The sequence below is a fragment of the Eupeodes corollae genome, chromosome 2, assembly GCF_945859685.1.
Source record: "Eupeodes corollae chromosome 2, idEupCoro1.1, whole genome shotgun sequence".
NCBI lineage: Eukaryota > Metazoa > Arthropoda > Insecta > Diptera > Syrphidae > Eupeodes > Eupeodes corollae.
Window position 1 is genome coordinate 56,534,638 of NC_079148.1, and position 13,889 is coordinate 56,548,526.

At 32.7% G+C, this 13,889-nt stretch overlaps 1 protein-coding gene across 1 annotated transcript in view; it reads left to right on the forward strand.

Annotated features, from left to right (window-relative positions):
- Positions 1–537: 537 nt before the first annotated feature.
- The window catches only part of LOC129945837 (protein trapped in endoderm-1), a 64,928-nt gene continuing 51,576 nt past the window's right edge, over positions 538–13,889 (forward strand). The window contains exon 1 of the mRNA XM_056055771.1: positions 538–1,223. The gene's annotated coding sequence lies outside the window, so the exon portion shown is untranslated. The remainder of the gene's footprint in view (positions 1,224–13,889) is intronic.

A 13,889-nucleotide genomic window follows, 5' to 3' on the forward strand; every position in this document is an offset into this window, starting at 1 on the left:
ACCGCGAGTCGAAATTCGTGCTGCGGTAATGGAAAGTTGAGCCGAACAAAATTTAAATTTCAAATACAGTATTTTCACCCCTTTAAATTTAATTAACATTTTTATGCAGAAGTAAATTTTTATTTTTTCCCAAAAAAACTTGGCTACTGCTCTGAAAAAAAGATTTATTTACTTATTTCTTAAAGCTGGCAGTTCTGCGTATTCTCTGTATAAATCCGTTGTATTGTGTTTTTTTTTTGTTTGCGGTTCAAAAGGCGGGTGGATTATTTCATTGTATTGTATTGTTTTTGTTTTCTTCTTTGAATACACGATCCTCTCTTCATACTCTTTTTCATGGTCTCTTCTTTCATTTCATCTTCGTTGCACTGCCGTTCTTATTCAATGTGAATGTGCTGAGCGGTCGGGCTCAGCTGGTCGATCGATGTTCGACGGCAAGCTGGTCTGTGTACTGCCACAGCCACAAGTCACAACCACTCCGTTGGTTTTCCTATGGCATGGGTTTGGTTTTGGTTGGCGTTCGGCTTGGCATGGCCTTTCTGCAGTTGATTCATTTTTCTAGAATTCAGTTAACTTTTTACCGTTTCACGGATAGGTCTAGAGAGGAGCACATCGCTGTACTCATACAACCGGTTTCGATCGTGATCTTCGATTCGATATATTTTTCTGTTTTCCATTGAGCAACACTGATGTGATCCTTAATCATTTTTAATAACAAACAAAAGTGACAACAAAATTAATACAATTTTTATTTCAAAACTTGTAATCAACAAGTTCTCTTTTTACAATAATTGTTCGGTTTATTTTTGTTTTTTAAATTGAGAATCGAATGTTGACAGTGGTATTTTATATATTTTTAATTGCGGCCTTTGTCTAGAGTTTTTGCGCGACACAGTACCTCAAGACTCAGAAGACACATCAAAATGAAATAAAAACGGGTTTTGTGTATTTGTTGTTGTTTATGTGGAAATTCAATTATAATAAACAAAACAGCAATAGCAAATAATTGATACTTAATGATCAATTATTGTTATAAAATATGCAAATTTTAGTGGTTCCTTGATCGATTTGAAGTTGCTTTTACGTTTGGATGTTACTGTGGCTGTCGCTGTGGCAATCGCATTGGAAAACAAGCTATCTTGGGGAACTCTAACTGCACACACTGCGATTCTTTTCAATAATTGATTGTTACTTTATAAATACAACTTCTAACTGATTTAAAACAGGTGAGATGCTTATGATATGAGGGAACCTTTGAAAAAGAATAAGATTTAAAAAAATTATAAACAAAATACCTGACGGCCAAGATCATTTCTATTCCAGTAGCAAGATGTGATCATGATTCAAAAGGTTTAAAATGTAAAACTTGTTAAACAGGTGTTTGTGGTGATTCTTAAAATTTATTTTTGTAGGTAGGTTAGTTACCTAGATAATTTGAAAGTTGGATTTAGGTATGTTTTTATTCTATTAGCCTAGTGAATAGGGTTATGAGTTTGCTAAACAAGAAGTTGACTGTTAGTATTCCGTTTTTTGATTAGTCATATCATAACGTTGTAAATGTTAAATTAGTAGGAATACCTACCTAGATTTATTATTGATAAGAGAAAATCGTAATAGGTATGCAGGTATTTATAGACGAATTATTTTATGTTTTGCATAATTTCAAAACTTACTTTTAACAGCTGTATAAGTATTAAACAAATGAATATTTAACTAAAGCCTTTGAGGCTTTGTAAACATTTATTCCACTGCAAACAAAGTGAATGTGTTCCTAATAAGTCACCGGTTGGATTTTTAATTATGACATTTAAACCTAATGTGCTTATGTGTCGGTATTGTTTTTTCCATTGGTATCTGTCAAAATTATGATCTTAGTTTTCTTTCGCTTACATGTGCCGATTATTTTTGTTTTAAAATCAAATTCAAAGATCAAAATGAAATTTGCATTTGTCAATTAAATGAAATTATTGTGTGTCTTTGTTTTAAATGTACTTATACCTATTTAATTAGATTGTGTAGACTATTTTTAAAATATTTTAGAAACAATTAATAATATGAAATATGAATTTGAAATTAATTCTTTGATCACGTCAGGCTTATTTTCTTTTTCCAACATGCATCAATTGAAGCTGAAATAACGCGAAATACAAATTTAGACAGTAACATCAACACTTTTTCTACTGTCAAGAAAAAAACTTTGACAAAAATCATTTTTTATTTGAAACCTTTATTTAAAAAAATGTGCTAAAAGAAACAACGTTGTCTGTTCTCCATCAATCGTATTTCGCACTGATTTCTACCTGAGTAATTGTAGATTGATCTTGTTTCTCATGACATCTGTGCATATTTATTAATGTTGATGACTTTAAATCCTATTCGACTGTCAGCTAGGCTGTACATTGCGCTAAGATTAAAAGTGAGTAGATTTGGGGTAAAAATCCTGATCGGCAATATTAATCTAGGAAAGAACAAAAAAAGTCCGTTTTTAATTTTTTGGGTTTTGAAAAACATGTTTTTGGAAGGCCACTGTGCTATGAAATGCTTTATAGAATAATGTGATGTTCCAGTTTTTCTAGATAAAAACATTCCGCTGTCAAAATGTTTGTTTTTTTTTCGCTTTCTGTTGGCACTTTTGATTATTGATTCAGGAGCGCCTAAAATCGTTTTCTAAATGTTCTTTTTGTTTGAGAATGAACTGTCATTCAAGCAGAAACAATCTGAAGTTAAAAGTCTAAGAATCGAATTTCGATGAGTTTTAGTGGAAACCGTTATTGGAGAGTTCATTTAAATTATATATACAAATTTAAAAAGCGACAGTTAACTTTGAGACATCAGACAATTACATAAAAAAAGCCTGGGATGCGACCCACACTGACAACTTCCCATCTTGTCTGTCGATTTGTCTTCCTTAAAAGGTTTGTTTTCGTGTTTTGTTAAAAAATTATTAATTGATTTATTTTAAAAAAAAATTAATATTAATAACAATATTGTGCATATGATGAAATGGTTTGATTTTAAAATCTAATTTTGCTAACGAGATTTTTTAGTCGTTAACAAATTTTTACCAATTTTAGTAGCATTTCTTAAGAATTTTTATTTCATGAAGTCAAGTCTCGTGATATCGAGAACCAAACATCATTTTTACCAAATATTCGTCCTGTATTTCGTAAAATTTATTTTTTTATAAAAAAAACAGACCGTTGGATTTTTATCAAAAATTCCCTGTATGACGAATAGAAGAATATTTTAAGTGAGATAAAATAAGTTTGAAACCAATGTTTTTAATTTTTGAAAAGATATTTGATTCAAAAATCAATTTTTAGGAACTTTTAGAAATGCTTTCTTAGGTTTTTAATTTTTGTTAAAAAAAAACTTTCAATTCGTTTTGGCACCAAATTTTATCGGATGTTCAAAACAATATTTCTCATAAGATAAAATTAGATCTGATCCAAAATCTCAAAGTTTTGAAAAGCTATTTGAGTCGAAAATCAATTTTTACTAACTTTTATTAATGTTTGTTTAGGTTTTTATTTTTTGTAAAAAAAACTGTCAATTCGATTTTTCTCAAAATGGTACTAAATTTTGACAACAATATTTTTTTTAAATAAAATTACTTTAAAGCCAATACCTCAAAGTTTGAAAAGCTATTTGAGTCGAAAATCGATTTTTTAAAAACTTTTATTAATTTTTGTTTAGGTTTTTATTTTTTGTAAAAAAAACTGTCAATTCGATTTTTCTCAAAATTTTACCGAATGTTAAAAACAGTATGTCTTATAACATAAATTAAGTTGGAAGCCATAATCTCAAATTTTTGAAAAGATATTTGAGTCAAAATTCAATTTTTACCAACTTTGAGTAATGTTTTTTAGGGTATCATTTGTTGACGAAAACAATATTTTAATTGAGAGAAAATAAGCTTGATACCAATATTTTTAATTTTTGAAAAGATATTTGATTCAAAAATCAATTTTTAGGAACTTTTAGAATTGCTTTCTTAGGTTTTTAGTTTTTGTGAAAAAAACTTTCAATTCGTTTTGGCAACAAATTTTATCGAAAGTTCAAAACAATATTTCTCATAAGATAAAATTAGATCTACGCCAAAATCTCAAAGATTTGAAAAGATATTTAAGTCGAAAATCAATTTGTACCTACTATTGTTAAATATTTTTTAAAGGTTTTTAATTTTTTGTGAAAAAACTGTCAATTCTTTTTTTCTCAAAATTTTACCGAATGCTAAAAACAATATTTCTTATAACATAAATTAAGTTGGAAGCCATAATCTCAAATTTTTGAAAAGATATTTGAGTCAATATTCAATTTTTACCAACTTTGAGTAATGTTTTTTGGGTATCATTTGTTATAAAAAAAACTGTCAATTCGTTTTTTTTTAATCAAAATTTTACCAGATCTAAAAAACCGTATTTGCACGAAATTGTTTTGGAGATAAAATCATTTTTTATTCTTAAAATTTTCAAGGTGAAAAATTCTTTTTGTTCAGTTTTTTGATTTATAAAAAAAGCAGTTCATTGGATTTTTTTTTCAAAAATTATACGTATTTGGTATCACGTTACAATATATTATATAAAATCTAATTCAAGTTTTAGCGTTTTTGGTTCCTGAGATATTTAGGGTTAACCAAAATGTTCACTTTTTTTAAATTGGTATGGTAAAAAAAACACCCACTCAATTTTGTTGAGAGCCCTTTCTGCATCTTTCTGTATTATTATCTGTATAACAAAATATTTGAAGCCGATATCCCTTCTGGTTCTTGAGCTATGGACGACGAAAACAAACGTCGCGAACGTACACAGGCACTCTCATACATCTTTTAAAAATCTTTTATTTCGACTCTAGGGACCATGAAACGTCGAAAAATGTCAAAATTTTCAATTTGACAAATCGGACCCATTAAAATAACTATGTTAAGTTAATAAGGTAGGATACATTTCCTTACTAAGAAAAAATATTTGAAATTACAATTCTCAATTTTGAAATTTACGTAATCACCCACCAAGAGAAAATTTTGAGATAATCACTCACATCGTTAGCTGTCGAAACATCGCATTACTTTATTGTTTTAAAATAAAAAGATAACTAAAACTTGATAGTATTTGATTGATTTTTATTAAAAAGAAAATACGTACCTACATTTTATCAACTACTTTCAGTTGCATGCACTGTACTCATTTTTAGGTTCCTAATCAAAGCGAAGAATTTAATAGAAAAGACAAAATGAAAAACATTAAAACACTTAAAAAAGATTCCTAAATAAAGTTCTCAAAAAGTTTAAGTACCCATTTAAAAAAAAGCAACAAAACCAACAAAGAAAGTAGTCGATAATTTAAATGACTTGAAACTATTAAAAGGCATCTTATCTCCAAGAAAAAAAACAAAGTAAGTAGTTCATTACAAAAAAAAAAGTAAATAAATTTGAAAATGAAAAAAAGTAATTTGTTCCCGTCATAGGAGGATAAGAATAATGTTTCACCTCTTTGACACTCCAAAAATAAATTATAAAGGGTTTATGATTTAATTTTAAAGACAAAAAATAATAATTAGTTCTTGTTTCCCTTTTTTAATTTATGGTTTTTGTTTTAAATGAAGCGTTTTTGACATCACCTATCGTACGCAGTCTTTAAATTCTGTGGTTATCGATAGTTTTTAAATTTATTGCCTAAACCGGTTGTATTTTGAACCTTACTAAATTTTTAATAAACTATCAAATGGGATATTTTGATTATATGTAAATACAAAACTGATTTAATGTTCAAGATAAGATTTGATGAACATTTTAATTGTTACAGACATGCGTTACAATGTTAAAAAAAAAAATGTGATTAGTACCGAGTTAAGGATTTTAAAATTGTAAAAAGTCCTTATCATTTATTTAATATAAGAATTCCTGAACACAGTAGATACGCAAATGCAGAGAAAAAATACTACCGGAAGATTCGTCATAATGTTATTAAGTTTTGTTTTTATTTGCGGTCTTTGGTTTTGATATTGGCGCTTAGCAAAAAAAATAACTGGAATTTATTTTTGTTATCTTTGCGTAATAAGTTGTTTGTGTTTCCCACAACATGAATAATTATTTTATAATTTTATACCGACTAGCCACGCTTAAGAAATCACAGTATTGTATGCATACTCATAGAAAATCGGGGACTTTTCACATTTTGATTTAAACCAATACTAAAGAAATGCAGTGATTTTCAATCACATTAGATCTACTATTTACAGTTCAATTCAAATTTCAGAACATTTTTTAGTGAATACTGTAAAGGGAGCTGCAATTATAAACATTTTAGTAAGTATCATTTTAATCCGTCAATCGCAGAATCTTATTCATATATGCATCGGGGAAACCAATAAGGATTTGACAGATTTGACAGGTCCGGGGCGGACCTGAGCCTCAACCAACAAGCGTCTTCAGCCAGCTCGGTTCCTAGCTAGCTGTCTCCAGTTTCGCACGCCAAGTTGGTTGAGGTCCTCTCCCACCTGGGTGTGCCACCTGAGTCGCGGTCTTCCTCCACTGTGCCGTCCCTCGAAGTTGGATTTAAAGACCTTCCGGGCTGGAGCGTTGAAGTCCATCCGCTCTACATGACCTAGCCATCTAAGCCGTTGGACTTTAATTCTGCTAACTAGGTCAGTGTCGCTGTAAAGCCCATACAGTTCGTCGTTATATCTTCTCCTCCATTCTCCATCTATGCGTACGGGACCAAAAATCACCCGAAGAATTTTTCTCTCGAAGCATCCTAAGACGCTCTCATCTTTATTTGACAGGGTCCAGGCCTCAGCGCCATAGATGAGAACCGGGATGATGAGTGTCTTATAGATGGTGATTTTACATGCTCGAAAGAGGACTTTACTTCTCAATTGCCTTCTAAGTCCAAAGAAGCAGCGATGTGCAGGAGTTATTCTTCGTTTGATTTCAGCACTGATGTCGTTGTCTGCATTAATAGCGGTGCCTAGGTAGACAAAGTCCTTAACTACCTCAAAGTTATAGCTTGGTGACGTTTTGTCCAAGATGTCGTCGTTCAGTGTCCTTTTTTGATGATAGCATATACTTGGTCTTGCCCTCATTGACCACTAAACCCATCTTCTTCGCTTCCGTCGCAATGCTCAAAAACGCTCCACTGACATCACGCTTTGATCTTCCAATTATGTCAATATCATCTGCGTATCCGAGTAATTGGATGGACCTTTGGAAGATTGTGCCTCTAGTGTTGACGGTTGAGTTTTGCACAATTCTTTCCAGAACGATGTTGAAGAAGTCGCATGACAGTGCATCGCCTTGTCTAAAACCTTTTTTGACATCAAATACATCGGTAAGATCTTTTCCGACCTTGATAGAGCAGCGTGCATTCTCCATCGTCATTCTGCACAAACGGATAAGTTTGACAGGGATGCCAAAACTAGACATTGCTCGGTAGAGCTCTTCCCTATAGATATAGGGCTTAAAAATCGATAAAGAGATGGTGGGTATCGATTTGAAGCTCCTGGGTTTTTTCCAAGATCACATTGGACATTTCGAACTTCAATCTCAAATATCTCGGATCTCCCATGAGTTATCGACAAAATATTTTTGCAGATATATCCCGTTTAGAAAAACCTTTAATTTGATATCAAATTCATTGGTGTACACTCCGGGCCGAAAATGAGCATATCCCTTTCTTGGCAATCATTGCCTGGCACTCTATCAATGCGAAGCAAGATGAATAGACGACGCTAATTACAGTCAGTTTACGTATCATAATTGATGATATTCGATAGAGCAACAACTTCTGCTCAAAGAAATTTCTTGGACATAATTTATCAGGGAGAACAATTATTTTACTCTCTCATGAACGCTCTCTTTTGGCCAAAAATACCAAATTTGTGTAGTGTGGAATTGTATTTAGACAACAATTGTTTACAATTTATTGTTAGTTTTGGTCAATATTTTCATCGTAGTAAACTACAAGAACAAGCTATGCACGTCTACAAAATTTTTCTACCGAAATTCAAAGTCGGTAACCGTAATTTTAAGAGCTTTAATTCCAACTTTTGGTGATGATTCTTGCCCTTAAAGACAGGAATTAACAAACTCAGTGCGACAATTTCGGTCTCCATATTCGTTGTGATGTGAAACAACGGGTTGGTGGAATTGTCAAAAAATGATCCAAATCAGTAAATTCCAAAGCTTCCGCAAGAATTGGGTATTGCCCAGACCACCTTATTACGTATTTTGTGTAAGGATCTTGATTTGCACCCATACAGAATCAAGCATACTCTAGAATTGAAGCCGATAATTCATTTGAAGCAGCGTACGTTCTCCAAATGGGCAAGTTGGCAAATACTTCTTAAAAAACCCTCTACGTAGTCGTGCCATAAATACTGTTACAACTATTTGACCCTGTATAATTTGACATTCAGCTGCATACAACAAGTCACATTAATTGTTTTTAATAACTACTGCTATATAGGTTTAAAATAAAGTATAGTGTTAGTTCTACTTTACAAGTGCAAAGATGGAGACCTGAAAAAAAGAAAAGAGAATTGCAGTTGTTGCAACTTGCAAGTTGTTAAAAAACCTCGGTGTTAATCGAACGTTTATGTGGATACCTTAACCGTAAAAGATAAGCCTCGGCCCGGTCGTCCACGAAGCGTGAGGACAAAAAGTGCCGTTCGCGCAGTGGCAGCTCGAATTCGCGGAAATCCCCTTCGTAAGCAGAAAATCATTTCATGAGAGATGGATATTTCAAGAAGAACTATGTCGCGGCTACTAAAAAATTACCTTGGGATGGGTGCCTACCGCCGATTGACTGGGCAGAGATTAAACAATGCCTTGAAAAAAATTAAGCTGGAAAGAGCAAGAGCAAATTTTCACCATTGAAGAAAAATACAATCGCCAAAATGACAAGGTCTATGCTCGGAGTTCACAGGAGGCAAAAGATACAATTGGTAGAGTTTGGTGTTGAGTGAGATACGAAGGCACCACAAAGTTGCATTTTTGTGAACAAGGTGTAAAAACAAAAGCAAAAAACTACCAAGAAGGCGTTTTAGAGAAAGTGGTGAAACCACTCAACAATACGCTATTCAATAAAAAGCTTTGGGTGTTCCAGCAGGACTCAGCTCCAACCCACAAAGCCAAATCGAACCAGTTGTGGCTGGAAAAGAATGTTTCTGACTTCATCAAGGCATCAGATTGGCCTTCATGCAGTCCCGATTTCAATCCTTTGGATTATTCTTTTTGGACAGAGCTAGAGCTGATGGCTTGCCACAGAGGACATCCGAATTTGAAAAGTCTGAAATCAAGTCTTGTCCGAGCAGTGGGAATTTTCCTGAGGAAAAGGTGCGTGCTGCCATAGACGATTGACCGAACCGACTCAAGGCCTGTGACAAGGCTAAGGGTGGCCACTTTGAGTAGCAAGTCAAAAATATACGTATATAAGAAAACCTGGAAGTACGGTACCTAATTTAGCAAGTTACGACCTAGATTTCTTTTTGTTCTTTATCGTGAGACTGTTTCTCAAAGTCAGTGATTTTCGCGAACTAACTGATCCGAAGTTATGCACATTTTGAAGATAATTTTTAGTAAAGGATAAAGATATTCACTTTGGCATCACTCAACATTGCGAAATAAAAATAAGAAAATCATATGAAAGCAAAAATAACCCTTCATAAATAAACAATTTTACTTAAACCAAATTTAACTTAGCTAAAATGTGTGTGTTATCTCGGTATTTCAAATTTACTAAAAAAACCCTCTTTAACGAGTTAACTCGAGGTTAAAGCTAACTCTATAATGATCTCGAACTGAGTATTTTGGAATTTATACGTATTTGTATAAATAAATGTTAATAACTTTAGTTCACAAATATATAGCATTAGGAAATCATCCGATTTAAATTAATAAGAAAAAATGATTCATTGTCCCTACAAAAATTGTTAAAAACTTTAACCATTCTGAACAAAAAACCCACTTTTTTAACCCGCAAAGGCCTTGAATCAAATTTGGGCCTGTATTTGGACTTTATGTAATGTTTACATAATTTTCTATTATATTTAGAAACTTTCCTTCCAAGTGATTAACTTTTAATCCCTACACCATTTTTTAAACAAAACAAAAATTGACTCATGCCCCATAAAACCAACCTACCCCTTTTAGAAAGAAATTATGTCAACATTTGTACATTTTATTTCTTTATGTACACATACGATAAACCTAACCTACCTACATAATGTGTTAATTTGCAATAATTTATTTCTAAAATTATCTTCTTTTTTTTTTTAGGGGAGTGTTGAATTTGTTATGAATTGAATTATTGTGAGATGTGGTTAAAGTCTAGTTTCGCATAAATTATTATTATTATTTAGATACAAATAAATTTGATATGTACGTGAATATAAAATAAATAGCTAGATATGCCTATACCACAAAATGATTCAATTCATTTAAAATCTGAATGGGGTAACCGTAACAATTTGTAGGTACCTACCTCTGTAATGTAGAAAATAAAGAAATTAGATGGAGAGCGAAGCTTCGGCCTCGATATGATGATTTTTTATATTAAATATTCCAACTGTGTTGTTGATTTATCAACCCTCTTGCAGGCAAAAAAGTATATTATTTAATTTATAAAATGGTAACAGATAAGCGTGAACTAAGTTTCAAGGCAAATGAAAAAAACACTATAGTTCAATAAGTTTGTTCCAATTTAAAACCTCTGTCTTACCTTCAAAAAAAAACTCTAATAATAAACGGTGATTTTTTAAGAGCTTGCAAACTTTAAAAAAAAAAACGCATAAAATTTGCAAAATCTCATCGATTCTTTATTTGAAACGTTAGATTGGTCCATGACATTTACTTTTTGAAGATAATTTCATTTAAATGTTGACCGCGGCTGCGTCTTAGGTGGTCCATTCGGAAAGTCCAATTTTGGGTAACTTTTTCGAGCATTTCGGCCGGAATAGCCCGAATTTCTTCGGAAATGTTGTCTTCCAAAGCTGGAATAGTTGCTGGTTTATTTGTGTAGACTTAAGACTTGACGTAGCCCCACAAAAAATAGTCTAAAGGCGTCAAATCGCATGATCTTGGTGGCCAACTTATCGGTCCATTCCTTGAGATGAATTGTTCTCCGAAGTTTTCCCTCAAAATGGCCATAGAATCGCGAGCTGTGTGGCATGTAGCGCCATCTTGTTGAAACCACGTGTCATCCAAGTTCAGTTCTTCCATTTTTGGCAACAAAAAGTTTGTTAGCATTGAACGATAGCGATCGCCATTCACCGTAACGTTGCGTCCAACAGCATCTTTGAAAAAATACGGTCCAATGATTCCACCAGCGTACAAACCACACCAAACAGTGCATTTTTCGGGATGCATGGGCAGTTCTTGAACGGCTTCTGGTTGCTCTTCACTCCAAATGCGGCAATTTTGCTTATTTACGTAGCCATTCAACCAGAAATGAGCCTCATCGCTGAACAAAATTTGTCGATAAAAAAGCGGATTTTCTGCCAACTTTTCTAGGGCCCATTCACTGAAAATTCGACGTTGTGGCAGATCGTTCGGCTTCAGTTCTTGCACGAGCTGTATTTTATACGGTTTTACACCAAGATCTTTGCGTAAAATCTTCCATATGGTCGAATAACACAAACCCAATTGCTGCGAACGGCGACGAATCGACATTTCACGGTCTTCAGCAACACTCTCAGAAACAGACGCAATATTCTCTTCTGTACGCACTGTACGCATTCGTGTGGTTGGTTTAATGTCCAATAAAGTAAACTGAGTGCGAAACTTGGTCACAATCGCATTAATTGTTTGCTCACTTGGTAGATTATGTAGACCATAAATCGCACGTAAAGCGCGAAACACATTTCGAACCGAACACTGATTTTGGTAATAAAATTCAATGATTTGCAAGCGTTGCTCGTTAGTAAGTCTATTCATGATGAAATGTCAAAGCATACTGAGCATCTTTCTCTTTGACACCATGTCTGAAATCCCGCGTGATCTGTCAAATACTAATGCATGAAAATCCTAACCTCAAAAAAATCACCCTTTATAAATTAATCTATTTTTTATTGTATACAAATGTATTAAAGCTGAAAAGAACAAAATGTTAAGTTCTAAAACTCTTAAGAATGTAAGTTAAATGTAAGATTATTGTACCTTAATCTACAATAAATAATTGAATGAATGAATTTCTCTATAAATCGAATTTTTTGGATTCTGTTTGATGCCAAATAGTGTTTTCAACTCGAACTTTTTCTCCCATTTTATTTAACCTCTTTTTGGAAATTTACTAAAGCTACTATAATTATTTTAGACGTTCTTAATTCTTTGCTCTAATAAATTAGGGAAACCCCCTTTTGTTTCAAATTTTTGAAAAATACTTAAATCTGCTGTGATTAATTTCTGTAGTTTTGCTTGAAGAAGAGGGATGGCTATTCAGAGTGTTTCAGTTTATGTTTTTCATTTGAACTTTAGTTTTAAACGGGTTACTAGTTTTTTGTGCGCAAAAGTTCCTAGTTTTTTAAATTTTTTTTAAGTTTGTCTCATTTCTTTAAATCGAAGTTTCTATAACTCGAATTTCTTCTCTTTCATTTTGAGAGTTCGACTTATGGAAGTTCCACTGTAAAACCTTTTATTAAAACAAAAAACACTTCGTGCGTTTAATGGTATTGAAGAACATATTAATCAGTGTATGTGTTGCGAATCTGCATGATGAATTGTCTATACATGTTTATGACGAAGTAATTTGTGTTTAAAAACCTTAAGCCTACTCATCTACACCTACAACAATAATCTTTCTGATAATAATCCATAAATTATTTTGTATAAACTTAACACATTAATTAGTTTTAAATTAATTTACTCCCACTATAACCTATAGCATATTGCCATCAGCGACATGCGTCGCCGTTGTCGGCCTTGCATTGGTATATTAAATACTCTATCATTTATAAAATAAAAGTAATAATTTTCCCATGAAGCATAGGTTAAAGATCTATCTTCTTTTCTACATAATCAAAAGTATAGTTTTAGACTACAGAGGATCTATATATGATATCGACAAACGACTAATTAAGAACAATATAATTGCTTAACTAGTTATTAATTCCATTAATTAATTTTTGCAATAGCTATATATTTTATGTACTTATTTATACCTATTTGTAAATATATGTATAGCCCTAAGAGTAGTTCAACAATGATGAATCTTGTCTAAATGGTGTTTTAGTACAATCTCTCGCACTTTCAATCTTCGGTCGGCTAACACCATATCGTGAATTTTTTCGATTGTTTCGGGTGTAGAGACCTCAACTGGGCGTTCAGGACGTTCGGCATCTTCAGTGCTTGTACGGCCACAACGAAATTCAGTAAACAACTTTTTTACCATTAAAATCGATGGTTCAGAGTCCCCATAGTATTTATCAAGCTTAACCTCGGGCTCGGTAATGGTTTTTTTTCGCAAGAAATAATGCTGAATAAGCACACGAAATTCACTTTTTTCTACTCAAATTTGTGAGTAGTCTGGTAAAAAATAGCTGTCAAACAAAAATTAACTGACGCAGCTAGTTTAAATTTTGACAGGAGTCAACTGACAGATGCCTGTTGACGGGAGCAGTGTTGCTGTTTCAGTAAAGAGGTCAGAGATTCAAAAAGTCACGGACTTATCGGCCTGCCTTGTTTTCAGAGAATTCTCCATTGGCAAAATTTGTATTTCAATGCAAACAAATGAAATTAGTTTGTTTGTGACCAATGTGAACGTACTAAAAATTGTTATTTTTGGGAAATGCGTTCTTTTTTGTTATTGAAACTAATTCCTTCACATAGGAAGCTGTCAAGTTTTTCAACCGAATTTTGTTCTGCTTGCAGATGTAGGGTGAGTTCAAAAATGCAACTA